At 40.2% G+C, this 27,676-nt stretch overlaps 2 long non-coding RNA genes across 2 annotated transcripts in view; both read left to right on the top strand.

Moving 5' to 3' along the window:
- The window catches only part of LOC146403307 (uncharacterized), an 897,172-nt gene that overhangs the window by 304,164 nt on the left and 565,332 nt on the right, over positions 1–27,676 (top strand). The window lies entirely within an intron of this gene.
- The window catches only part of LOC106507220 (uncharacterized), a 356,536-nt gene that overhangs the window by 262,376 nt on the left and 66,484 nt on the right, over positions 1–27,676 (top strand). Inside the window, exon 3 of the long non-coding RNA XR_014803548.1 lies at positions 27,543–27,650. This is a non-coding gene — a long non-coding RNA (uncharacterized LOC106507220). The remainder of the gene's footprint in view (positions 1–27,542; positions 27,651–27,676) is intronic.

Genomic DNA, 27,676 nt, shown 5'->3' with positions numbered 1-27,676 from the left:
CAGAGGTGGTCAGACTAAAATGAGGTCACTAGGGGGAGTCTAATCCAACATGACTGGTATCCTTATAAAAAGGGGAAATTTGAAGATAGATATGTAAAGAAGGAGGACCTCATATAAACACAAAGACAGTCATCAAAACCCAAGGAGAGAGGCCTCCAACAGATCTCTGCCTCACAGCCCTTGGAAGGAACCAACCCTGTGGACACCTTGATTCAAATTTCCAGCCCCGGGGTCTGTCAGACAATACATTTCTGTTGTTTAAACCACTCAATTTGTGGCACTTTGTTATGGCAGCCCTAGCAATCCAACATACCGGACTGCACAGTTCCACTTGCTGTATACTTGGTTCCCAGAGTGTGAGCCTCCAACCTGAAGGAGCCTTGCAACTCTTGTCAGAGACCCTAAGATTTATACAGTCATTTTGTTCTTAAAATCAGGTAAATATGCTGTGTGAATAACACATGTAGATTGCCCAGTGATTGTCCTTTGCATTCCTTTCGAGATTTAACTCTCATCACTTTCTCTCTCTCCTCACTCTATTCTAGCTGGACTTACCTACTCATTTCCTGGAGGGAAACCTGCCCTCTCACCTCAGAACCTTTGCACGTGCTGTTCTCTTTTCCTTAAAATACCCTGCATATGCCAAGTTCTGGCCAACTGCCACTAATACCTTAGTCTTGGCTGAGTTGCCACATCTTTGGGGAAGTCTTCCCTGAACTCTGCCAAAATTGAGGTTAGTCGCCTTCCTACGTGACCCCACAGCCACTGTGTGCTCATGTCTCTTCAGTAAACAGAGGCTTTGAGGATCATCTCTTTACTAAGTCACCCAGGCCCACAAGACATGGGAGTGGCTACTTCATGTTCAGTTTCATATTCACAGCAGCAAACTCAGCGGGTATTATAAAACTCACTTTCACATAATGCATCAAAACATTTTGTTTTTATGAATTTCGTTAACGAATAGCTAGGAAGCTACTATATTGGGAGATGCCGCCTTTTACATTGTAAAGTGGTCCTCAGCCTCACAAGTCTGGGAACCCTCGCTCTAAACCCGACATCCCTCATTGGCAGCCCCAAGGCCTACTCCGGCCAGCCAACCGGATGGTTTGGCCTGCCCAGAGCTCCAGATGTCTCTGGGTGTGGACACTTTTCCCTGGGGCTGTGCTCTCTGCAGGCACCAGAAGTATCCATTTCCACTGTTCAGTACTCATTGGCTTCTACATTAGGAAAGGCATTGGTTCCTAGAAAACATTCCCCCTAGATTCTTCACCAAAATTTACTTTCTTGATATTCTCCTTCTTCAAATATATTAACCTAAGTCAAAACAAAGATCTAAGAGATTGTCTCCCTCAGGGAAAACTTGTTTATCCAGAGCCCATGAGGGGGGAGTATTTGGGGCCTATGAGGGGCGTGAGATATTTTTCCTGCAATCTTGAAAAACAAAACACTCAAAGGAAGGTTAACGATTATTCTCCTCAAGTTTCACCTTGCCTTGTAGAAAGGATACAAAGCCTAGAAACAAATTAATTTTGATCAACCTTGGTTTTCTTTTATGGCCTTGGCCAAAGACACTAGTAAATGGAGAAACGGCCAAATCAGGGGAAAATATGGGAGGGAATGGGGTGGAAAGGGCCATGTAATCCCCAGTTGGAATTGTGGACTAGGCAACAGAATATTAAATCATTGAAAGCAAAGTAGAAAATGTTGTTTTACGAATATTCTTATCTCTTTAAACAACTTCACAAAGGGGAAAGAAAAGGTAGTTTCTTCTTGGAATATATCTAGATTTCTCTGGGTTCATGCCATGGTAAGTTTTAAATCAAAGAGAATAGCTTAGTGTACCTGTTTTGGAGATGCTCAAAAAAAAAAAAAGTAAGCAAGAAAGTGAGAAATGAATGTTGCTCAGGCGGACAACCAGGCGACAACAAAGCAGTGCCCTTCCCAGTGGAGTTAAACTCCTCACAGAAAGCATCTGTCTGCTTTCAGCCCACCCCCACCCCAACTGCCTTTATATAAACTTCCCAGAGGGAAGTTTCCCTCTGGTGTCCAGGGAAAGCCCCGTTCGTCTGCCAAATGCAGCTTCTCTTCTGATCCCTCTTACAATGCTGTTTTCAGGGCTGACACATTTCTGTTCATAGTTACCCTTTCTTTCCTCCCCTTTTGCCAGTTTTTAGTCCAATATGCCAATCGTTCTACACTTCCATGACTTCAGACCTTAAACATTTTCACCAGCAGTGGAGAATTCTGCAGAGCTCTTTCTGAAAAACTCAGTCTATAATCTTCTCCCCTCCCCCAGCAAGCTCACTGGGGCAGTGATTTCCTCAAAGAATTCCAACAAATTAGTTGGGCACGACCCCCCTTCCTGAAATGATGTTCGCTGTCTTTAATCAAGCTTGCTATTCCAACTGTTCCTGATTCGATACCTTCAAGTAGTTACAGAGCCCTTCTCTCTAACTACAGCTAAACTGACCGTCCTATCTTATTCCCAGCATACACACAAATACGGATGATACTCCCGGGAGGGGGTGTGGGTGATGAAGAGGAAAAGGATTCATTGAATCTTTTAATTTTTGCTACTTTTTTTTACAGACACTTTTTAAATATAAGTCCAAAAGTAGGTATTTATAATCAGAATCCCAGAAAGAGGCATCTAAAAATCAGCCTTGGTGCTTTAAAAATGTTCACGCTTTCTTTCCACATTTGAACAAATGTTTAGAGTAATACCACCTTAATTATTCGGTGCCAGTGGTATGAATTTCCTACACTAATCATGGCTGGTATTTACTTGGTGTTTGTAGTGCCAAATCTCAACTTCTGAAGTCAAGAGGTTAAGTTATAAATACCCGCTATTAGATAGCTGTAAAATATTTGCCTGAAGGCTTTGATAGTTTAAAGCTTTCCATTATATGTATATACAGATATGTATATTCTTGTAGCTATGTATATTTTAAGATACATATGTATCTCCACAACACCTCATGTGTGGTCATGATATCCATCACATAAACTTCTGCATTTTCCAAACCCTGGGATACAATTTCAAACCATATATAAACTGACTTTATACTGCCCATATGCACTGCACTGGGCCCTACCACGCAGATGGCATCATTATTTCCACACAGTCTGATTCATGGTCCAAACCCAGGAGAGGGTCTCACAGAAAAGACATTTTAGGACCAGGTTTCCAACTTGAAACTCTCCATGGGAATTTCCAGAATAATTCTGATACATCAAGGGGAAAAAAATGTGAAAAAGGACTGAAAACCAGAACCAAAACCAAACAAAAAGAGAAGCATTAAAAAGTTATGTGATGAAGTGGGATGCTATAAAGTTTTTATTATGACTTGTTTGGAAAGAGCTTGCTTAACAAATGCAGTCATCCTCTATTCAAATGCAAAGCAATAAAAAATTTTATAGTCCACTATCACATGCCACAATGTGTACGGATGGTTAAGCCCAATCAGATCTTAGAAAAGAACGTTTTGTTTGCTCTTCTAGGAAAGTCTGCCCTTTAAAAGAGAGGGGGGAAATAAAGTGAAGGAAGAAAGAAACTTGCACAGGGTTATGGGGATAGAGAACTGTCTGAAAATTATGTCAACTGAGGAATGGATGCAAAAAAGGGAGCTAACTCCTTACCTGGAAAAGAGAAAAATAGGGAGGGAAATGAGAGCTGTCTTCACATATTTTAAGGATAATTTTGTTGAAGAGTTATTAATCATGATGTGAAGTTATAAAGGACAAGAGAGGAGATTCAATTAGTAAATGCTGGAGTGAAGGGAGGGAGTAGATTTGACTCAGTAAAGAATCTTTTGAGTTCCCATGAGGCTCAGAAGGTGATAAACCTGACTGGTAACCATGATGATGCACGTTTGATCCCTGGCCTTGCTCAGTGGATTAAGGATCCGGTGTTGCCACAAGCTGTATTGTAGGTCACAGATGGCTTGGATCCCAGGTTGCTGTGGCCGTGGTGTAGGCCAGCAGCTGCAGCTCCAATTCGACCCCTAGCCTGGGAACCTCCACATGCTGCAGGGGTGTGCGTGCGGGCCTGCGTGTGTGCGCGCGCGCACACACACACACACACACACACACACACACACAATCTTCTGACATGACAGCTTCTCACAAAGGAATGATCTGCCCTGGGAATCACTGAGTTCTCCAAGTGTAGAAGATTAAGTGGAGGCTCCGTTAGCCTCTAATAGGGATGTTATACAGGTAGGAGATTCCTGTGGCAGGTGGACTCTGGATGAGTTGACCTATATGGTACCTCCTGTATCTAGATGTCTATGATTCTAAAATTTGCATAAATTCCAAATTAGCATTTGGTGACATGCCCATATTCCCCATAAATCTGAGCACACATTGGAACAGGATTTTCTCGAGAAAAATTTCAAAAGTGTAAATTTGTTCTCATTGTTCAGTGTTCCCCATGAAAAAGGAGATTTCTTCTTTAAAGTAGGAAATGTCAGAAGTAAAGTCTTTTTTGATCTCAGGTTTGGAGCATGGAGTTTTTATTGTTCATTCATAACTCTTTTGTCAAATGTCTTCAAGTTGGGAACCACAACATGTTGAAAGGCTGTGGGGAAATTCCAAAAGGTTTAAAGAAATCAGAGCTGTCAAATTCTAGACAGAAACTTGATGTAAAGTATATTAGTTGATTCTTTTCCTTCCACATTATCGCCCCTGATTCCTGTTTTTTTCCAAATCACACGTGTGCCAAAGGCCCCCCTCTCCTTCTGACCCTCCTTCTTCATTTTCATCTCCTGTGTCCTCCTAGGTTCTGTTCTTGCCTCCCATAGCATATTTTCTTTCTGAGGTAAAACAAAGGAAACCTATTCCTGCAGCTCTCTCCTTAACAGGAAAGACCAAACAGGCTCTCTGAAGGGGTGGAGAATAAGCAAGTTGGAGAACTGCTGAGCTAGTCTCATTATCTCACTCCTTGTTTATCCTCCAACTTGCCAAAAATTGCCCAGGAACAGACTTCCTGCTCCATCGTTTTAAATGACTCTCTCTGTCTTCGACTTTCTTGCCAAATTTACTTCATGATACAAGAGACTCTGAGACGGAAGAGGGCAAGGTAATAAGCCCAGGATGAATTTTATCCTTATTAAGTACCTTTCATTCCTCAGAATCCCCAAAGGCCTGACAATCTATATTTCATGGCCTTCTACCTCACCGCAGAAAGTTGGACTCTTGGCTGTGGAGGGAAGGCACAATAAAAGCAGAGGTCAACTCTCTTCGAGTCCGATCATCACTTCCATTATGCCTTAGCATTTCTGTGACACCCTATATTGGTCAATGTTATATTACTCAGTCTAGACAGGAGGGAAAGGGGGTCTTCCTGTAAATGGCATTTCCACACATTTTCCTCTCTTGACTTGCTTTCCTTCTCGGGTTCCCTTTTTGGGGTACGAAATTTTCCCTCTCTCATAGTCTTCTACTTAAACCCATCAGAACTCATTTCAAGAAGTTCTATGAGGAGAGCATCTACCTCACAAAGCACAAAGCAAGAGGCCAGGCACAGAGCCCAAGTTTCCCTTGTACATTTTTCATTAAATAGAAGCATGTTATGAAATAAACTAGTAAATGTGGCTAGCGCGTGACCCCACCTGAACGGAAGGGATATCTCATTCGCCAAGTAGAGGAAAGAGGGACGCCTGTATCCGCACCAGTCTACCACTAGCACCGAAAACACTAAAACAGCCGACTCGCGAAGTGTGCACTTAGTAGGTATTACCTGTTTTACATTTACTATCACATTTATTTCCCACCACAATCTGATGGGGTGACAGCTATCATTTTCATCATGAAAGAGAAAAATGAAGGTTGGAGAGAGTAAGCAAGACACATGTAAGGTCATGCTGATTCTTTCAGGCATCTGACCCATGCGTTTCCAACTTCAGAAGCTCTTCTCTGAACCGCAGTTCTCCAAGCCGCCTCAGGAACTTCTTCCAGGACTAACATGAAGATAGAGACTGCGTTCGTTTTGAGCGGATCTTTCTAACGGCTTTGGTCTTGATTTAGGGTTAATGTAGTCTTCCTTTTGTTGTGACTTTGGGGTGACCCCCTGAGTACCTGGAGTTCTCCATTATTGGGTAACTCCTGGCTGGTGGGATCTTCATTCAGAGTTTCCTGCCATTTTCACTGTTCTCTCCTGTTCATCCCTCTCTCAAGAGTCTATGCTTGAACCTGGGGAGGGCGGGGTGGGCAGAGTGCAGTGGAAGCCTTCGCTTCTCACTGAAAGGGCAGCTGTCCACTGAGTTCACACGGTAACTTGAGTAGGTGTGTTACTTAATACGCCACGAGAAAATGCCCACCCCGAGAGTCTAAAATTGTGGATTTAATAGGCCTCCTGCTGCTGCTCGGCTGCCTTCCAAAGGCCCGCTGAATTGCTTCCTCTGCAAGCAGGACCCTCTGCCAGAGACTCTGGGGGAACCGTGGTTGTTGATCTGTGGCGAAAGGTGACAGGTGGTCGCTCTGCAATCGTGGGATGTTAAAACTGATATTAAAATGTTTTTTTTCCGAAGGCTGAATGGAGACCGGGTAAAGAAAGAAAGGCTGTTTGATACTGCGCCCTAATGTTTCTGTGCCTTTGGAGAAGGTGTGCTGGCTCGCAACCAGCTTTCCACACTTGAAGACCTAAATCCTCTAAACACTCCTTCTGGGAAGATCTTGGCACGAGGACATGGAGGGTACGCCCGAACCGGGCCTTCACAGTGCTTTGTTTAATCAAGACCCTTCACCCAACCACACCTCCTCACCAGCGTCAAGGAGGGGCTTGTAGAGAGCAGAAGTATTACTTATACTGAGGCTGTTGTCTGCCCACCGCCTCCTTTTTTTCCTTAAGAATAGTTAGGAACTACTACAAATGGTGTAAGTCATGGCAACTCCAGAGGCAAGAGCCTTCTTATCTTGGGCATAGCAAACTTCACTGAATGACTAGGAGCCTTTTACAACTCACCAAATGAATGTGTCAGGATGTAAAACAGTGGAAGGCAGCAAGTTCCTTGGCCCATAAGAAGTGTTCGCTTCGTGAACCTGAAGAAACCAAATGGCCTTTTGATAAAAGTCATCTTCTAGAGACAGTAGATGGGTCATTTCTAGAAACATTGTTTTTTAGGGGAAAAACTGTGAGAGGTGTTTTGATAGGTCAGTTAAAACATATCATATGTTTTATAGCAATGGTTCTGCTTTTGTTTTTCACTCGGGTTTCTGTTGTTTAAACCTTCATGGAAATAGCAGTTTCTTACACGCCTGAGCTGTATGGCTTTCTTACTGTTGTGATATATCAGGGTATACCTGGCAGACCGCAAGTGTTCCCGAGACCAGGAATTCATGTCAAAGAGTTTCTTAGAGAAGGAAGCCAGGCTCAATTCTCTGAACTTGGAGTTGGCAGCAGTTGGCAGTACTCTGTCACAGCGGATATTTGTAATTCTTTCTGGTTGCCCAACAAGTACCTGAACTCCTTAGCCATATTTGTAAACTTCCCCACTTTAGGATTCTTGGTGGAAGGCCACGCCATTAAGTAGCAGAGATGCTGAAAATGTTGAGTATTCACTGTTTCCTGTATTTGCTACAGCGAGGCTCCAAATGTGTGACCCAGGCTCCTGCAGTCAGACGCATCCATTGCAGACCTAGAATCTGTAATTCCTGGTGCAAGGGCCTTGGACGGCGAAGACGACTCTGGCACTGGTGGTAGCTACAGGATAAGAAAGGCCCTGGGCCAGCAGGGTGGTAACATCAGAGGCAGCATCCAGTTCTCAGAGCTGGCAGCCTCCGAAGTGTCAGCTGCAGATGGAGAGGTCACAGGTGGCTGTGCCATCTTCCCCGGAGCCGTGCCACCACTTGATTCTGAGTACTGTTCCTGGCTGTAAGAGCTCAGAAGCGTGTGCTCAAAGTTATCTGGTGAATGCACGAGCTACTCAAAAGCCTATTAATAAATTCCTCTCCTAGAATGGCTTTCTGCCTGCTGCTTACAACTAAAAATCCTGGCTTAAAACAATGCAAAAATTCAGAATAGATGAACATTCCAATTTTTTAAAATAACAGAAAAATCATCTTAAAGTATAAAACTGTCTACCAGTGTAGTTCAGAGCCCATAAACTCTATGGGGGGTGCATTATGAATATAAATACACATATTTCCATATTCAAGCAGGTTTCTGTAGCAACATAAACATGTGTGTGTGTAAGTGCACGTGTGCATATACAAGTCACACAATTTAATACGTCACATTTAAGACTGGAAGTCAATGGAGTCCAATACCAAACTTTAATTCCCTTCTGAATCTGTTAGGCCACCCTCCTGTTCCCTGGGTGATTTCTGTTCACACCCTCTCTTTATTGAAAGAACGCATTTTATTTTTATCAAGCAGAACAGCGTTCTCCTCCTTTTCCAATTTCAGCTGTGTTAATCACTGACACAAAAAGAACTAAGACCAACCGTGGGATGCTCAGCCAACACCAGCCGCAGGGTGGCATTCATTTGGAAGCAGGAACACTAAGCATTAAGTGAAATGTGAAGTTGTTAAAGGAGGAGCGTGGACCTTATACCCTCAGGGACAGGAGCTGTACTCCTTAAGGAAGTCTTGGGCTCCGAATTCCTGGTTCACAAGGCACACACTTTTTTTCTTTTCTTTTCTTTCTTTTTATTATTATTATTATTATTATTATTATTATTATTATTATTTTGGAACAAGAAATCCAATAATGCAGAAGAAACTGAAGAAAACTGCCCTGGAATCTCCACTGCACTAGCGTTTTCTGAAGCTCTTAGCCAACACACAGAATGTTTTTGAGGCTCGTTCCCCTCAATGTTATCACTGAATCCTTGGTAGGAAGCAATGACTGTGGAGGCTAAACCAACAAGAGTACTACCATCTCTGTCTTACAGACCAGAAACCAAGGGCCAGGGTCGCCCAGATTGTTAATGGCTGAGCTGGGACTAGGATGAGCTTCTGGCTCCTAGTTCATTGTTCTTTGTCCTCTGCCATGACATTCTTAATGTTTCAGGGTTGGTTTTTTGTTTTGGATGGAGATACACACATGCACACACACACACACACAGGCACACATGCACGTGTGGATGTATATATGTTTGTCTATTCATCTATACATTTGTGTATACATATATATTTATAGTGTTTATTTTTATATACTCATTAAAATATTTAAATACATAAAACATGGTGTAATAAAATGACTTCTAGTTAACAGAAACTATCAGGAAACTGCTTATGTGTTCTTCCACAAAATAGTGAGTGACTAGCCTTCAGATAAGCCAAGAGTGAGCTGAGGGCTCATCTTTGACATTTCCTTTTCTCCATAATAACTGTTCTTGCTCCTCTTCCCCAAGAGAACGCCCTTCCACCCTCCACTGTCCACTGTATGTACCGCTTATTCTGGGAAGTCTCCTCTGATTCCCTCCGATTAGGTCAAGGTCCTTTTAATATATACGTTCCTAGTAGCATATTCCTTTCTCTTTTGTCCCTCATGACATATGAGCTAGGCTACTTCTAGCTGTCTACTGCTTTAGTACCTGTTTTTGTGTACTATTCTCTCCCAGAACCTAGCCCAGTGCCTGGCTCAGAGTGGGCACTCAATCATTTTTCCAGAAGGGTGACACGAGAGCACCCGGGGTGGGAGTGGGGGGGCAGTAATAAACAGCGGGTGGATCTCCTCATTCTGGACAGTGTGGTAGATAAGACGGGCTCTGTAGTCACAATACTTGTGTTTGAAGCCTGGCTCTGCGACCTCCCAGCTGTGTGACTAAACAAGTTGCTTGGATTCTGCCCTTCAGTGGCCTCATCAACAAAATGTAGATCATACAGTTGCCTATCTCACAGAGCTGTTCGAGAGTTAATTGAGTTTATATATGGAAAGTACTCAAGGCACACTGCCTGATACAAAACAAATGCTTAATAAATATTGGCAGTGTTTATTTTTCATAATGAGGTGGAAAGAATGAGTGTGAATAAAAACAGGTTTATAGATTCAGTAGTGGGAGATTGAAGAAGAGCCAACATGAAGAATTCTATTTTTTGGGCAAGTGAGAAGATGAGAAAGAGAGGAAGTTGGAGTGGCAGAGATCAGAGGAAAGTGCTACAAACTAAGCTGCTGCACAGAAATCCTGCCTGTATCCATCCCATGTCCCATTGTGGAAACTGTCTCTCCCCACTGTCCCAGGGCTTCTACGTGGGCACATAAAGCCAGGTCGCTTCCCCACAGGGCGAGCGATCAGGGTCATTTTGCTAATTTGACTTTAGGAATGGAAAACTCAAAAGCCTAATGCATTGAGGACCCCAGCCCAGACCCAGTCAGCAGCACCAATGTGAATGTGGAATGCAACAGATATACAGGTAGAAAATAGATTTTGCATTCTGGAAAAAGCTGGCCCCTTTGCAGTAGTCCCTAGTTTCTTGAAGTTCCGAGATTTTACTGTATCCTTAGGGTGATCAACTCCGTTTCCTTAATGTGTGCAATTGCAGACATCCGTTTGCTGGGGCAGACAAGCTAACCTGTCACTGGGTGATGGATGTTTTCCTATTGCTCTGCTGAAGAGCATTAAGTTAAGACTTCACTCCAGCTCTACAGATAGTGGAGACAACAGATGGCCTTTTTTGCAATTCTGAGGAACCGCTGCCATAGGAGGTTCAGAGGAGTGGCCTTTATTTGTTGATGGCTTAAAATCGACTTGGAAAATAAAGAACTATTATTGTTATGTATGCCAGAGAGTCTAGTGGCCAATGAAGGTGAGGTTGGAGGAAACGAGGGAGCACTTGGTCCAGCTGCCTTCCTGACCTTGCAGGATGCAGTAAATTTAGGCTACGGGGTAGGAGGGATCCAGAGGAGTTTTGAAGAAGTCAAGTTCTCTCTCTGTAATACTTGCCAATGCTGAATATCTTTTCTGGGGATACAAATGTCATTTCAAGCTCAACTAGAAGACAGACAATGCAAATCCATTTTCAAGAATGGTTGGTATGCTTCAATGAGTATTGATTCCATTCATTAAAAATACCTATAATCAAACTTTGGAACCTGTGTGTCTTTTTTAAATGACAGTTTGGAAGCATATGAACAAACTTGATATCAATTATGCTGTTTTCTGAGACATCTATGATCAAGGGAGGCCTTTAAACTCTCTTAAAACAAACAACATTATTGTGCCTTCGATATATGTGTACTTTGTTTCTGACCATTTCTGGGACTCCAACATTCATCATAATAAGAAGTGTTCTGCTTTACGTGAGACTCAACTATCTGATGAACTCATAGGATTATTAGCAGTGAACTGACTACCTGAAAATTATGATAGTTTAGAGCTATCAACCCCACAAAAAAGAATTAAAAGCCTGGCTAGAAGGTTGCTATTTACATTGCAAGTTAAAAACCTTGCTGCCATTTTAACACTACAATTTAGGGGCTTCTCAGATGGAATGTCACAGGATGGCCTAAGACAAAATGCACCCACTTATTGAATGAGATTTGATATTTATAACAATCTCATAAAAGAGAGTGAAACTCCGCTGTTACATGTATTAGACATTAAAGAGATCGTTTCTAATAGAAATGCTGTCTATCACATGTGAGAGGAGCATTTGCTAATTCTAAAGGCAAGAAATGCAAACTGTAATATCTGCAGATGGTCCAGGCACACCATCCCTAAGGATTATTCTACAATCTGCTTGCAGATCAAGGATACAAAGTGTAAATGCTTTCAGCAGATGCTTTGAATCTTGAAGGCATATGTTATTCATACTTCTTTAAAAGAAATTGCCAAAACTGCTGTACTAGTTCAAATCATCTGGCATTTGGGAATCTTGGTTACTTTTTTCACATGAAAGCAAAACCAAGAGTTGGGTCATAAAAAGACAGTTCACTGCAAGGTGGTTGGCAGTTTATGCAATAGAACTTGAATTCACTTAACATGAATGCAAGGTGAGGATAAGATTTGTGGGTAATATGGAGGAGCAATACCCCCATGTCTATTTTCTCAGTAACTGGCAAAATAACACTTTACAGTATTTTCCAATAAAGAAGTTAGCCTTCAAAGTGCAGCACCCTCACAGCAGTGCTGTTGGAAGGCTATGGTGAATATGCTCCTTCTTTGACTTTATGTCTAGGATGTGGTAGGCACCCTGTTAGGCAAAACCTCACAGAACGAGAGTCCCTTCCCAAATTATTCCCATGAATACAGCATGGATGTAGGGGATTCCAATATATCTCCACACCTAATTTTCAAAGAATTTGAGCCTCAGAAAAGGGAACCATGATCATTTCATCTAGTTTTAGTTACTGCATTCACTCAACTGAAATCTAGAGGTCCACCTTTTGCTCTAATCTGGGAAAAGGAAAGATTTGAATATCTAATTAAACAAGACATTATCAGTTAAGTTTTTTTTTTTTTGTTTTTTTGTTTTGTTTTTTTTTGGTTGCAATCAACAGAAAGAGATTCTGAGCAAAGAAAGGAATTTAATGGAAAGATTTGGGGGAACTCAATGGACTGAAGAAACATGTAAACCAGGATTCAGAAAGGACATGAACCAAGGCAGCTTCAGGGACCCAAACAGAAGGACGGAACAGAGCATGTGGGCAGGCCACCTTCAATAGGATGACTTTTTTTTTTTGGTCCAACACTTAAATACTTACTCATAAAACTGAGTAAAGAGCATAAATTTTTAATGTTGAAGTTTGTAATGACTCATGACTACCAGTTTTCTTTTTCTTTTGCGATGTATCTAAAATATGGTTGCTTGTGTTTTATACTTTTGTAAGTGTAGCTTTATATTTAAGTCTATGATCTATTTTGAGTTAATGAATTTGAGAGCCATGTTTTTATATGGCTCTAGGTATGAGTCCAGGTTTTGCTTGTGGTTTTGGCTTCTTTTCATAGGTTTTCCAGCATCCTTTGTTGAAGACTATTTTTCCTCCACTGAATTGTCTTTGCACATATGTTGACTTTTACTTGTCCACGTGTGTTTTGTCCACATATCCATCAGTTGTTATATGTGTGCACCTATTAATACTTTTTCTATTCTGTTTCCTTGACCATTTTGTCTACATGTACCCCAATACCACGGCATCCTCATTACTTTAACTCAACCATAAAGACTATATATAGTCTTTATAAGAAGGTAGTGTAAGCCGTCCAACAGTCTTCTCTTACAAAGATGTTTTGATTCTTCTATGTTCTTCACATTTCCATATGAATTTTAGCATCAGTTTTCTAATTTCTACCAAAAGAAAAAAGCTTGCTAGAATTTCTATTGGTATTATATCAAATCTATAGATAAGTTTACGGAGAATTATCATTTTAATAATACTGAACTTTAAGGCCCACGAATACAGTATCTCTCCATTTATTTAGGTCATAGTTCATTTCCCTCAAAAATATTTTGTAGGTTTTAGTGTACAAGCCTTACCAATTTTTGCCAAATTCATCCCTAAGTATTTTACATTATTAATGCTATTCCAAATGGGATATTGAAATTTTAATTTCCAATTGTTAACATATAGAAATACAACTGATTTTGGTATTGATCTTTATTCTTCAAACTTGCTAAATTTACTTATTAGCAAGTTTTAAGAGTTTTTGTAGATTCCATCAGATTTTCTACATAGACAATTATGCATTCTGGAATAAAAACAATTATGCTGGAGTTCCCTTGTGGCTCAGAGGGTTAAGGATCCAGCTCTGTCACTGCAGTGGCTCTGGTCACTGCTATGGCAGAGGTTCAGCCCCTGACCCAGGAAATTCCACATGCTGCAAGTGCAGCCAAAAAAAAAAACCATCCCCCCACCCAAATTCTACTTTTCCTTTCCAAAAAAGATGCATTTTTTTCTTACTCTATGGCTCTGACTAAACCTCCAGTACAGTGTTGAATAGGAATATGAAAAGGCACATCTTTTTATTCGTTTTTTTTGTCTTTTTAAGGTTGCACCTGCGGCATATGGAGGTTCCCAGGCTGCAGTCAAATCGGAGCTGTAGCCGCCAGCCTACACCAGAGCCACAGCAACGCCATATCCAAGCCATGTCTGCAACCTACACCACAGCTTACGGCAATGCCAGATCCTTTACCCACTGAGCGAGGCCAGGGATTGAACCTGCAACCTCATGGTTCCTAGTCGGATTCATTTCCACTGTGCCACAAAGGGAACTCCAGTATTCTTCTTGAACTTAGGGGAAAAACATTTAGTCTTTCAACATTAAATATTGTGCAGGCTGTAGTTTTTCTTTGATGTCTTTTATCAGATTAAGTAATTCTCTCCCTCCTAGTTTGTTTAAAGTTTCATCAAAAATAGAAGCTATATTTTTGTCAAATCCTATTTCTGTATGTAACCTGATAATACAATTTTTATTTTTTAACATCTTGATATGATAAATTACACTGATTTTTAATGGTAAGCCAAACTTGCATTCTTGGAATAAAACTCCCTTGGCCATGATGTATTATGCCTTTCATATATGCTCAAATTTGATTTTCTAAAATTTGTTTTCAAATTTTTGTTTCTATATTCATGAGGAATCTTGATTTGTAGTTTTCTTATTTTGGAATGTCTTTGGTTTTGGTATCAAGGTAAGCGTGAGCTTACAGAATTACATAGGAAGTATTTCCTTCTCTTTAATTTTCTAGAAGGGCTTGTGTAGAATTAGTATTAATTATTCCCTAAATATTGGTAGAGTTAATTAGTGATGATGGTCAAAACTGGAATTTTCTTTATGAGGTTTTTAACTACAAATTCAATTTTTAAAATAGATATAATGCCAAGCAGGCTATATATTTCTTCTTATGTGAACTTTGGTAGTTAGTGTATTTCAAGAAATGTATCCATTTCATCAAATTGTTGAAATTATTGACATAGAGTTGTTGAAAATATTCCCATATTATCTACATCTAGAGTATGCTTCCACTTCTCCCTTCCTAGCCTTTAGTATATTGCTTTCATCCATTTTACTTCTATATATGTCATAAACCCCACAGTACCTCTCTATATTTTTAGTTTAAATAATCGAATACTTTAAATGAAGAGTTAAATAATAGTAAATCATATATTTTCCCACGGTTTCCGTGTATGGCTTATGGCTTTCCTCATTCTTTTGAGTAAATTCATCTTTTCATCTGGTAACATTTTCTTTCTGCTTAAAGGACTTTTTAAAACATTTCTTATACTGAGGTGCTGCTAGTAATAAATTCCTGCAGCTTTTGTGTGATTGAAGAAATCTTTATTTCACTGGGCATAGACTTCTAGGTCATTTTCCTTCAGTATTTTAACAATGTTGCTTCATTGTCACCTCGCCTATATTATATCAGATGAGGAATTTGATATCTTCCCTATCTTTGTTCTATATGTAACATGTGTCTTTTTTAGAGCTGCTTTTAAGATTTTCTGTTTATCGTCTTTTCTGAGAAATTTGATTATCATATGTCTTGGTATAATTTTCTTTACATTTCTTGTGCTTGAGGTTCACTGGGATTCTAAGATATGTGAGATTTCAGATGTCATGAAATTTGAAAACTTCCAGTCATTCCTTTATATATTTTCTTGCTCTCTCACCAACCTCTCATTTGGGGATTCTCATTGTATGTATTTTAGGCTATTAAAAGTTGTCTCAAAGCTACTGAAGCTCATCATTTTCATTTTGCATTTCATCTTGGATTGTTTCTATTGCTATGTTTTCAAGTTTGCTAATTTTTTGTTTTGTAATGTCTAATCTGCTATTTAATTCTAGCCACTGAATTTTTTTAATCTCGGACATTGTAGTTTTTAGCTCTAGTTGTTCTTTTTTTTTTTTTTTTTTGTATTTGCTTATCACATATTCTATATCTCTTTTTTCTGGGGCTTTCAGAATATAGTTACAATAACTTTTAAAATATCTGTATCTGCTAATTCTAACAACTATGTCAGTTCTGTGTAGGTTTTACTTAATTGATTATTCTCCTTATTATGGGTCACATTTTTCCGCCTCTTAGAATGCCTGTGACTCTTTTATTGGATGCCAGACATTGTGAATTTTACCTTGTTGGCTCCTGAATACTTTTGTATACCTATAAATATTCTTGAGCTTTGTTCTGGTATGCAGTTAAATTTCTTGGAAACATTTTGATCCTTTCAGGTCTTGTTTTTAAGACTTGTTAGCCTGGACCAGAGCAGGCTTTAATCTTGGTAATGTGTCCCTTTGTACTAAGGCAAGACCCTTCTAACTGACTTCTCTACCCAATGCCCCATGAATTGCAAAGATTTTCAGTCTGGCTGGTGGGAAAAGACACTACTGCTGGTCCTTTGTGAGTGTTGAATACTTTTTCGTTAATGCTTTCTCCAATCTTAGACAGCTTTTTCATATATATAAGCTGATCAGTATGCTGCTAAATACTCAAAGGGAACCCCTTGCAGCTCTCCAGAATTCTTTCCTATGTAGCTTTCTCCTCTTACCCAGGTACTCTTTCCTACAAACTCAAGCTGTGTTGGCAGTTGTTTGAGGCAAAAAGGTAAATTTGATCCCTGTTCTTCCATCTTGGCCACAAGTGGAAGCCAGTAATTTATTTTTAAATTATTTCAAACATACAGAAAATCTTCAAGACATATAAAGAGAACTTCCATATTCTTTACTCAGATTTCCCAATCATTAATATTTTACCACATTTGTTCCACCTCTCTCTCTCTCTCCATATATATATATATATATATATATAGTATATATAGATATACTCATTTTATCACTATTCTTTTTTAAACCATTTGAGCAGAAACTGCAGACCTGACGATTTATCACTTTCACTTCCCCTGGTGTCTATCTTTCTAAAACAGTTTCCTGCACAACCACAGTAGAACCAAAATCAGAAAACAAAATCAACACAACACTACCATCCAGTACAGAGAACGCTCTCAAGATTTTTCCAACTGTCCCCAAAATGTCTCTTTTTATTGGTCCGATAGCCAGCCCAAGATCATATTGCATTTAATTACAGGAGATTTCCAATATCACACAATTAGGAAGAGATTCTTAGATGGCCCATCATTTCATCTGTAGATATTCCTCTACCTGAGTTTGTCTCATGTCCAGAATCAGGTCATGTTTTCTTTGTAGGAATGCTATGATATTATACTTTTCTTGGGCTATCACATCAAGAGACACAAAAGGTCAGTCTGTCCCACAACAAGTGAGGTTATTGTTCACTGGGTCAAATTGATATCTACCAAGTTTCTCTACCATAAATTCACCATTACCTTCTTGTAACTCATAAGCATTTTGTGGGAAGATAAATATTGTGCACCAATATTTAGTTCCTCATCAAACCTCTACCCTCTGGCCTTGACATCTACGGATGACTTAACGACTGAATCCCACAAAACCTGGTCTTAACACACAATTCATTTTGTTTTCCAAAGACATCAGTTATCCTGACAGAAGACCAGCTGCTCCAGAAGTAACATCTCTAATCGCTGTTGAAGACCAAAAGTGAAAGAAAAACCATACCTTAGGGAAGCAGTTCTAGTCACTTAACAATCCATCCATCCAACTATCAATCCATATATCATCTGTTCATTGAATAAGCATTGATGGTACTTTTACAGGATGCCAAGCTGTGTAGAGTAAAAAAAAACAAAAAGCAAAAACAAGAACATAAGACAGTGCTTTTATCCAATAAGCTCCTGGTTTTAGTAGGGAAAATAATGTCAACAAATAATTAAAATTCAATGTGATTGTAATACAACAATGTAATATATTGCAGGTAGGTTTAAAAGATGTGGAGTACCAAACGAACCTAAATGTTATCTGCATATAGGAGGTTTCCTAGAGAGATAATATTGGAGCAGGGTCCTTTAAGGTGAATAGGAGCTTGGGAGATATTTGATGAGAGTGGGAATTAAGTAGAATACTCCAGTTAGGGGAAAAAAAAAAAGTTTGTAATGATTTAGGGTGTAAAAGCATGAAGTGTAAAGGACACAGAAGTACTTCACTGTCCAGAGGAGGAGAGGGTGTAAGAGGGAAGTGGGGTGGGGTGGAGCAGGGAAAATTGAGGTGGAGCCAGTTCAGTGTGGGGCCAGATTGTTTTGGTCATGCTAACGAGTCTTCCCCCTAAAAGTGCAGATTCCTGTACTCCATCCCAAAGTGATTTAAATTAGAATCTCTGAGGGAAATCTGGGCATCTGTATCTTAATAAGCACCTCCAGTGTGGGGATCACTGCTATAAGTTGGAGGGTGCTACTGGGTGCTTTCAAACAGAGTAAAATCATCAGATTGGTGCTTTAGAAAGATCACTTTGGGACTCATGGAGGATGTTTCATAAAGGGGAACAGGTAGACACGAACACCCATGGCAGTAGTTGGAGCACTCTCCCAGTTCTTTCCAACATACAGATTGCCAAATCCAATCTTTTTGGAGATGTTCTTAGCTGAACTTGAGGAGTCTGTGGAGGGGACTTGATCTGAGCTGCCAGCATTGTCCCATGCTCTGAAATGGTCAGGCTAAAACGGCAATCCAGATATGAAGATGCTCTGAAGTGGACTATTAGATTACGCTGACCAGCATGACTTGCCGAGGATCTCATTATTAAACACATCTATTACTCCATGTTCAGTGGAAGGAGTTGTGGTGCATACAGCTGTTTGGCACCTAACATCCATTCCGCTCCCCTTCCACTACTCTCCTTTGTAGTGGCCTTCAAACTTTTTTTTAAAGAAAAACACATTACGTTGTAATCCAGTACACCCACATGGGCACAAAAGAGAATTTACCTTAAGGTGATGCCCTCTGAAATTTTTACTCTGTTCTATTTTATTTCTTTCAGTGCCATTTTTTACTTATGATGAATCCTGATCCCCAGAGTGAAAGCCATTGCTATAATGTGCTTTCCTGTATAACAGAGGCTGAAAAGCTAAAGGCAGCATTTTCCCACCCACTTTAGCTCAAGTTGCCAATGCTTTCGGCTCTGCAAACTTTTTTTTTTTTAACTTCGGTTCTGTCTTTATTTTATACTTTTGTGACGGGGGACATTAATTACTCTCTACAAATTTCAGATTTGTCACCAATTATACAGGATAATAACAGCATCCACCAACAGGTTTAATAGTGAGGTGAAGTTTATTTTTTTAATTTAATTTTTGATTTTTTTATTGTTATTTCCCCAATACAATTTTTTTTTCTACTGTACAGCATGGTGACCCAGTTACACATACATGTATACATTCTTTTTTCTCCCATTATCATGTTCCATCATAAGTGACTAGACACAGTTCTCGACTCTGCAAACTTAATGCTCTCGCATAGCTTTTGCTATTTTGCTGGCAAGCAGGTCATGGAAGTACTTGGTCTTCCTTGACAATGCCAGCAGGGTTTAGTCACTAGTATAGGTGCTTTTCATAGGTATCAAGAAGAAAAGCAAGGGACATCCATTTTTGATGGTTAAGTTTGTATCACCCATGGAAAGTTTCTAGAATCTGTAACATTTGTGGCTTTGTAAGCATAGTATCTACTTAATCAGGATAGCCTCTGATTGCAGTGGCTTCATGATGCTGAAGTCAAGGCTGTGACAACATGATGCTGGAGGCTGAGAAGTTCTGAGTGGTAGGAGCTGCTTGGATACCCAGGACTGTGGTGTGGCTGAGGAGAGGGGAGGAAGGTTGCCAAAAGGTCCCCCTTGAGGCTGCTTTGTCTGCCCTTCCAGTGATCTACATGCCACTTAAAAACCTGCAGTAAATCTCTACCTAGAGAGGATTCTATTCTCAGCAGCAGAACTCTGGACACACAGTAATCAGTCTTTCTGAAATACGAGCCAAGTACTAAGACATGGGTGCTCAGAACCTGCCTAAGTCTTCTCTCGTCAAACCTAATCTGGGTTCGGCCACAAAAAAGAATGAAGAATGACTGTATCTAACAGCATGGGTCCATCAGAAATATAAAATTGAATAAAATTAGCAAAACACACAAGTACATAGTTCTGTTCATATAAAGTTTAGAAAATGGGCGAATTAAACCATATTGCTTCGAGATCCATATTTAAGGAATAGATCTATTTTTTTAAAGACTTATTTACCATAAAAGTCAAAACGGTGGGCACGTGATTGGTAAAGGTCATGGAGAGACTTCTGAGGTGCTGGCTATTATCTATTTTTTACTTCAATGGCGATTTCACAGGTGTTTGCTTCAGGTAATTTTCTGTATGTGCATTACATTTTACATTCTCTCTCACACACACAAAGAATGAAAAATTGGAACAATACACAAAAAATTTAATTTGGGATTCATACAATTTATGATCATCGAGTCCATCTACTCATCTGATGCTTGAATCTCTTCTACAACCTTTTCTGTCCTCTGCCTGACCCCCTTCTGAAGAGCTGGAGTCGCATAGTTGTCACTCATGAGAACAGTGACACACCAGGCAAATAATAGGTGAGCCTCCTAGTCTTACAGTCATGTACCTGTGATTGTCCACCCGCTGCCCTCAATTCCTGTCAGGTCACTGAAGACCATATTTAAAGACTTCAAAAGGTTCAGCAAATCTAACATGGAAACTAAACATCCTCAGGATATAACTTACCTCCCTCTGACCCTCGGATAACATAGCTTCTTTCAGACAGTAGGAAGGACATCTATTTGTCATTTGTTGTTATTATTTACAAGAGCCAAGTCAGCAATGATCAATACCATAACAGAAAAAGAGATACTTAACATATGGGTTTTTCTTCTTCAAATGGGTCGTGAAGTTTGGGAAGAGGGGTTGGGAGAGTAGAAATGAAGTGTGAGAGAGAAAGAAAACTCCACCCTCCCCTTCATATTTTCTGACTTTATAGGATGACCTGGCGAGTTGAGTAGGTAAGAGACAAGTGACCTTGAATCTAAATGATCATCTGATGAAGGAAAAGTCTCAATGAAGATTTCCACTTTTCCAGGCTTCAAAGGGAGATGAAATCTATTTGGGGAAGGGGGAGCCTAATGTTTTCGGGATTAAATGTTAATGCCTGAAACCTTTTCAATCAAAAAGTGCTGTGTCGCTTTCAAATAAGACACTTGCTTTGCAAGTTCAACTTTTTTTTTTTTTAAAGAAACATAGCCACTGCAGGAAAACTTCCAAATTTTTTTCACTTTTTCCTAGTGCTTCCTAATATTTAAAAGGTTTTTCAGCTAATTAGAGATTCCTGAATAAATGGGCATGATACATAAGGATAATATGTTTTTTGTTTGTCTGGTAAATATTTGCTGAATGAATCACAATGAACAAATGAAAACATTTATAAAAGGATAAGTCGCTATTATGAATCAGGTGGGTTTTGATATATACAAAAGTTACCCATTTTCATGAGCATGATTTCTGAGAATTACTGGTATTGATTCTATTTTAATGAAAGACAAATAAGTAGAGCTGCCTCTCTACTCCATGCAGGCAAAGGAAAGTTAAAAAGTAAAGCAATTATCTGGATAATTCCGACAAAAAACCAACTATTGAGAGAAAGGAAGCCCTCCTTTTTCCTGGCCCAAATTCATTTGAGCCATCCAATAACATGACCCACTAGAGTGGAATTTGGCATTCAAGAGGCTTGTCTTGGCTCGTGTCCAGTGGCGTTTAGTTACTGAACTCTTTAAAGGACATTGTTCAAACATGGTCTCCCATGTAACTGGGTTCTAAGGCATGAGCTGCAAGAACCTTGACACCGCCATGTGTCTCCAGGGTATTCTTCCATTGGATCAAATTATCCAGAAAACACTCTCATTCCAGTTCACCTTTCTGGGTTAGACAAAACCAAAATGGATTGCCCAAGACTTGCTCCACAATAATTACATGCAGATACTTGAAAGCCCTGCTGCAAAGTATGTTAATAAATACGATCCCAGTTCCTAGATAGTATAGATAGAAGCAAATATGCCAAAGGTGACAGTTATGTGGTAATTCCTCACTCACCACCCTGCCTGCCGCATTCTCTGTTCCTCTGGACACACTTTTGATTACCGAAAGAACTGTGTTGACTTCATGAATGGCAGAAATCACGACACTCAAACTATTCTCCATTCCAACCTTCTCTCATGACTCTAATTTGATCCCTGAACACTTGTTTACCTAATTGGGAAAAAATACAAGGATGTCTGGCAGAGCGTAACCGTGTTGCAGAAACAGCAACTGTGGCCTTTTGCTTGCCTTTCCTTTGCTGGCCATGCCTGAGCAAGGTTCTCTGTAAGATGACCTGGGCTGGGCATTCTGCCCATGCGCACACCTGGCAGATGGAATCCTCCTGTCCTTGGGAACCCGGATACATGCTGAGTTCCCATTTTCTTTGACTGCAAAACAGACAAGGACCAGCTGGTTAGTGCTGACACGGCTCGCACTACTGGCGGGAACACTACTTAAGTGTTCTGCGTTTGCTCATTATTTATCAATGGGGAGATAGTTCTCTGGAGAAAAGCATGCCCTTTGTCTTCTGACGGAAAGTCTGTTCTTCCAATGGGGAATGACCTAGAAAGTAAAACCTGATAATTCATTTCCCATGTGTGAGTCCCACGTGTAATTCCCCATGTGTAAGTTTTCATTTTAAAGGTTCGAGTTCAAATATAAGAAATGAATTGTGGCCCTAGAAATTCCAGATACTTAAGGTTTCCCTGTAGCAATAGGATTTTTAATAGATTTTAATGCCATCTCTCCTTGAGCAGTTTATTTTATCACCACTTTGAAGCATATATTATTGCTATAAGTACTATTAACTATTTGAAGATAACTTCACACTGGAAATAATTTTTTGCCTCTCAGCCTCAAGGGTTTAATGCATTCACATAATCCAGTGCTTTCCTGTGTGGCAACAAGGGCCTTGCATGGACCTGCAGACTCTGGAGACAGAAAAGTGGAAAATTAGATGCTTAGCTAATAAACCAGAGAGAGGGCTCTTCCGCTTTTCCAACACTATGTGGGAAAACATCAAAAAATGTAATAATGGAATTTTTTTAATACCTACATCTGATATTGAAAACTCTCAAGCTCTCCTCTTCCTCCTCTTCTTCTTTCTCTCCCCTTCTCTGTCTCTTTCTCTTCTCTTTTCTTATCCTTTTTGGTCTTATTAGAGCGAATATCAGGGTCCCTTTGCTCTTTGAATTATTCATGTTACTCCGATTAATGCTGGGTTCATATTCATCCAAAAAAAGCTTATTTTTGCTTTAGTTTTTCAACCATGAAACTAATAGAGCATAATAGAAATGTAACCGATACTTAGCTATTGTCCTGGAAATAGATCCCACTACAATTATATGTAAGAGATATTTAAAAATAACTGTAAAACAGGAGGGATATTTATGCTCTTCTTAAGATGAATAGACTTATTTATAGGTGGAGAGACATTCCATAAGATAAGCTAAAATTAATCATATTGCTGAAGTTTTCAAAGAGGTCAGAGTCCAAATTAAATATAGAAGGGCAAACCGGTTTCTTCCTCTTGCGTATTTTAATGAAGACTAGAGAGGCTGGAGAAATATTTATATTCTTTTATTCATATTTTCAGGATTGCCTCATGTCTCGATTTTTTTTCAAGTCTCTCATTTAAGTGAGGGTACTTCAAAGTGAATATGGGTATTCTCAACTCCTCATATCTTAATGAAGAAAAAAAGGAAGAATTAATGGGACTGGAAATTTAAAAACAACAGATGTACTAGAAGTGTGATTACTGCCATGAGTGAGACATACGGGGGAGTGCCGCCACTTTATGTAGCTATGACTGAGGGCTGATTGTATCATAGAGAAACTGGAGCCCCAGAGTCATGCTGAGACCATCTCTAGGCAATGACCGCTGATTTCCCTTGGAGGACAAGAGATAAGGAGCTGTTTCTTCCTAAATAAAGCTCTCTGATTGCTTTGTGGTTAACAAGGCGCCCTGCGAAGGATCATGGGTAATTCATTTAAGGATGAATATTGACTCTTTTTTTTTTTTTTTTTGTCTTTTTTTAGGGCCGCACCCATAGCATATGGAAGTTCCCAGGCTAGGGGTCCAATCAGAGATACAGCTGCCAGCCTACACCACAACTCACAGCAACGCCAGATCTTTAACTCACTGAACATGGCCAGGGATCGAACCCGCATCCTCATGGATGCTAATTGGGTTTGTTAACCACTGAGCCACAGCAGGAACTCCAAGGATGAACACTGAAATGGGTTGTGTGGTGAGTGTGGAAATTGTGCTCCCGAACACTGGCTGCATTGCTTGGATGGAATTTAAAGGCAGAGAGGGCCCAGCTCTTGATGTCCTCCACTGAGGGGTGGGCACAGAGAAGTGAGCTGAACTCCAGAATCCAAGGTCAGAAAGAGACTCCCAACAGTACCCCTTGTGCTGAAGCAACATTGCTTCCATTCTGACCCCAGATATTTTTTTTTTCCTCCACAGAGCTACATACTTCAGTCATGACGCCTTAGGCAAGAAAGCAACGTCTTCAGACAGTGGCTGAGATAAGAAAGACGAGGCGAAGCTGAGTCCCAGGCACAATGGTGTGCATGTTGATATCACTGAGTTATGAACTATTTCCTTTTAATCCAGTTTCAAAAAGATGACTTCCTCCATATGCAATTAATTCCACATATCACTACAAGGAACTGCATATTTTCGAACAGTAGTGTCATCAGTATGAATGTTTAAACAATCTCTGTGGTCTCTTTCCCACAAACTGATTTAACATGTATATAAAGAGGCTTTTGGAATGAGCACTTTACATTTGCTTCTCAAACTTCAGCGTCTGTTTTCAGTAAATATTGAAGATGAAACTTTCCCCATTCATGCCTGGAGCACTGGCCAGTTGCAACTGAGGAATGCAGTGCTTGGGCTTTTTCATGAATAAAATTCTCTGGCTGTCAACCTAGTCTTTCTCAGGCCATGTCAACAGGACCACAACAGGATGGATGTGAGATAAAGGATTCATGGCAGTTGGTTGAGCTGGCCACAGATTATCCTAATTAATATCAAGACAGTGGGAGCCTCTTGAAGCTAGGTTCAATCCTATAGACCACATAACTCTGTCCATAGTGGTTCCAGTTCACTCTTACTTCTCTGGTGTAACTATTAATAGTTTTTTTTCAAAAATGTTCCAGTTTGAGCTGGAATATATATGATTGCACTACTAATAGCAATACCCATTTTAGGTCTCTGTGTCCCTGCTTTTCATGAGTGCAGCAAATATGTGTTGGGGTTCTGGTCCTAAAGATCCATTTTATAAGCCAAAATCATCAAAACTGATGAAGAAAATAACATATGATTAATTAAAACAGAACTATACAAGTGGCATAATAATTTATTGACAAATTAAGGTACCATTTTTCTCCCCATGTATTTTTTTCTCTTCTTTCCCATTTTAGGTAGGACCCAGTCCCTTGTGTACTTCCTTGCCTCAGGAATTATTGCAGGATGGAAGGCACAAGCCCCTGAAAAGTCCGTGGCTCTTCCTGTTGTTTTGTAAATGCCTATGGCTACTAAAGAAATAAGAAGTGCCCCAGACTCTCAGGAGGAGGGAGGAGGGATGACGTGTGTTGGCAGGCAGAGAGTCAGAGAGTCAGAGAGAGAGGCTCCTCTGCTTAAGGAGGCAGAGGAGCAGGACTGCAGGCCCTGCTGAGAAAGTGAGCAGGGGAGGTTGTGACTTAAACCCACAACAGGATTACCTGTGCAATTTGGGGATCCAGTGCAAAATGAAACTCTGGCGCTTCTTGTTCAAATTTCAAGATGGCAACAGCAGAGCACTAAAACAAATTCACCCTTTGCAAAGTCCCCTAACCCCAAATGGTTCCACCAAAATCCAGGGCCCCACCATGGGCCACACAGGACAGTTGGCAGCAGTACCTTAAAAGACTGGAGACTAGAGGGCCTACCTCAACTGCCTTCATTCCAAATAAACCTTTTGTTTTTTCTGGTGTGACCCTGGGAAGGAGAGGGGTTCCCATAAAGGATGTGATAGACATTCTTGCCATCTTGGAGGGAGGATGGAGGCTATGAGTCAGAAAGCTAAGCTGATTTAAAGAAATAAAGAAATTGATACGTTTTGCACACTTCAGTTTGTGGACTCAAATTTATTCCACATATGCTTTTATAAATATTTAAGTTTATAAAACCAAATGTTTAATATAAGACCCACACTGTAAATATTCCTTTGAGAGTATTTTTCTGCATGGACTGGAATGGCTGAGCTTCTTAAAATACAAGTCCGTAAAGTGGAGGGAAAGATGCCTGCTTTCTTGGTAAACCTCCCTGAAATACCCACAGGCTTTCTTCACTGCTGCAAGGACCTTTGATCTGCATTAAAAATTCAGATTGTTTGTCTCAAACGTTTTCCTTATCCATTTCATGTGTAAAAATGCTTTGAGAGTCACTGAATGGTAGGTCCTGTGGGATAAGAAGTTTCATGGTTTTGGTTCACTGACTGTATATTTGAACATCTTATTTATAAGAGTAAATGCTAAAAAAAAAAAAAAAAGGTTGTGATTCTCTGAAATAGCATGTGATATTTGAGCAAGTTACTTAACCTGCTATCCTTATCTGTAAAATGAGAAACATACCCACCTCTTGGGATGCTGTCAGGACTCAGTAAGATGACAAAGACAGTATCCAGCACATATGAAATGCTAAAAGGTTTCTGGGACCTGGACTTGACTGCCATATTAGTCACACAGTGGTGACCCAGCTTCTGGTTCATGGGTTTCCTCAAGCTTTTTTTTTTTTTTTTTTTTTTTCTTTTTGTAAATGAGAGGACTTCCACCCACCATGAAGTTCTGGGAACTTTTTTGCTTGAACATTAAGATAAATAACTTCTCCCCAAAATAGAAGTTAGCACCTCTCTCTCCTCAGATGCCCATGGGCCATAGAACAGACTACTTCATTCTGCCACCAGCCACTTCTGGTCTTGGACAGATCTTTGAGGATTAGAATCAAAAAAGACCAGAGATGCTAGTCTTCCAAAATGACATAGAAACTCCTGGGGGCACCCAAGGGGCTCCCAAGTACATGTGGTCCCAGACACCTCCTCCCTACTTGTCAGAGGAAACTCCAACAGTATCTGTTTTATATATTGTCCATCTAAGTAAGATTTTAACAAAAGACCACAGCTACAGAACAAATAAAAGACCCTCTGAAAATTACGGATCTGGTCTAACCCCTGCATTTTAGAGTTGATGAAATTTAGAACTGGAAGATTGTCTTAACCAACTTCACCCGGCTAGGTTGTGACCTCAGGAGTATACCGAGGTCAGCTCTCAGTCTTGAGCAGTTTTCATTCTAGTGGGCTGCCTTTTGCAGAAAGATGGAGCTGATACTGCAGATGTTGCAGGGTCAAGATTCACACCTTACAAATCAGATGTACAAAAACAGTAGCTTATTTGTTTTCTCTCACTGATTTAATCTCGCTCCGAAGCCCTTGTTCCTGCAGATAGCAGAAATAAACATGCTAAACAGCTTCTTCCAGGATTTAAAATTTAAAAAATAAATTTAAAAAAAGGAGAGGAGTTGAGCTACTGAGTTCAACATAGACATTCCCTATCGGAGCCAATTCTCTGACTTCTAAGGCTCTCCCTCCTCCCTCTTCCCAAGGTGGCGTCTGGATGATGGAGAAGTTTATGGATCCTCATGGAGCAGGAGGAGGGAGGTGTAACTCACAGGCTGTCTTTCTCTGCAGGCTCCTGCTGCTCTACAGCTGAGGTATGACTTCTCTCAGTCTTTGGGCA

Source organism: Sus scrofa, chromosome 5 (assembly GCF_054392235.1).
Source record: "Sus scrofa isolate SSC_HxYL_T2T_F1_AM1 chromosome 5, Sscrofa_HxYL_maternal_Yorkshire_Landrace_v2.0, whole genome shotgun sequence".
NCBI lineage: Eukaryota > Metazoa > Chordata > Mammalia > Artiodactyla > Suidae > Sus > Sus scrofa.
Note: the sequence above shows the minus strand (reverse complement) of the source record. Positions and strands in the feature narration are given on the sequence as shown.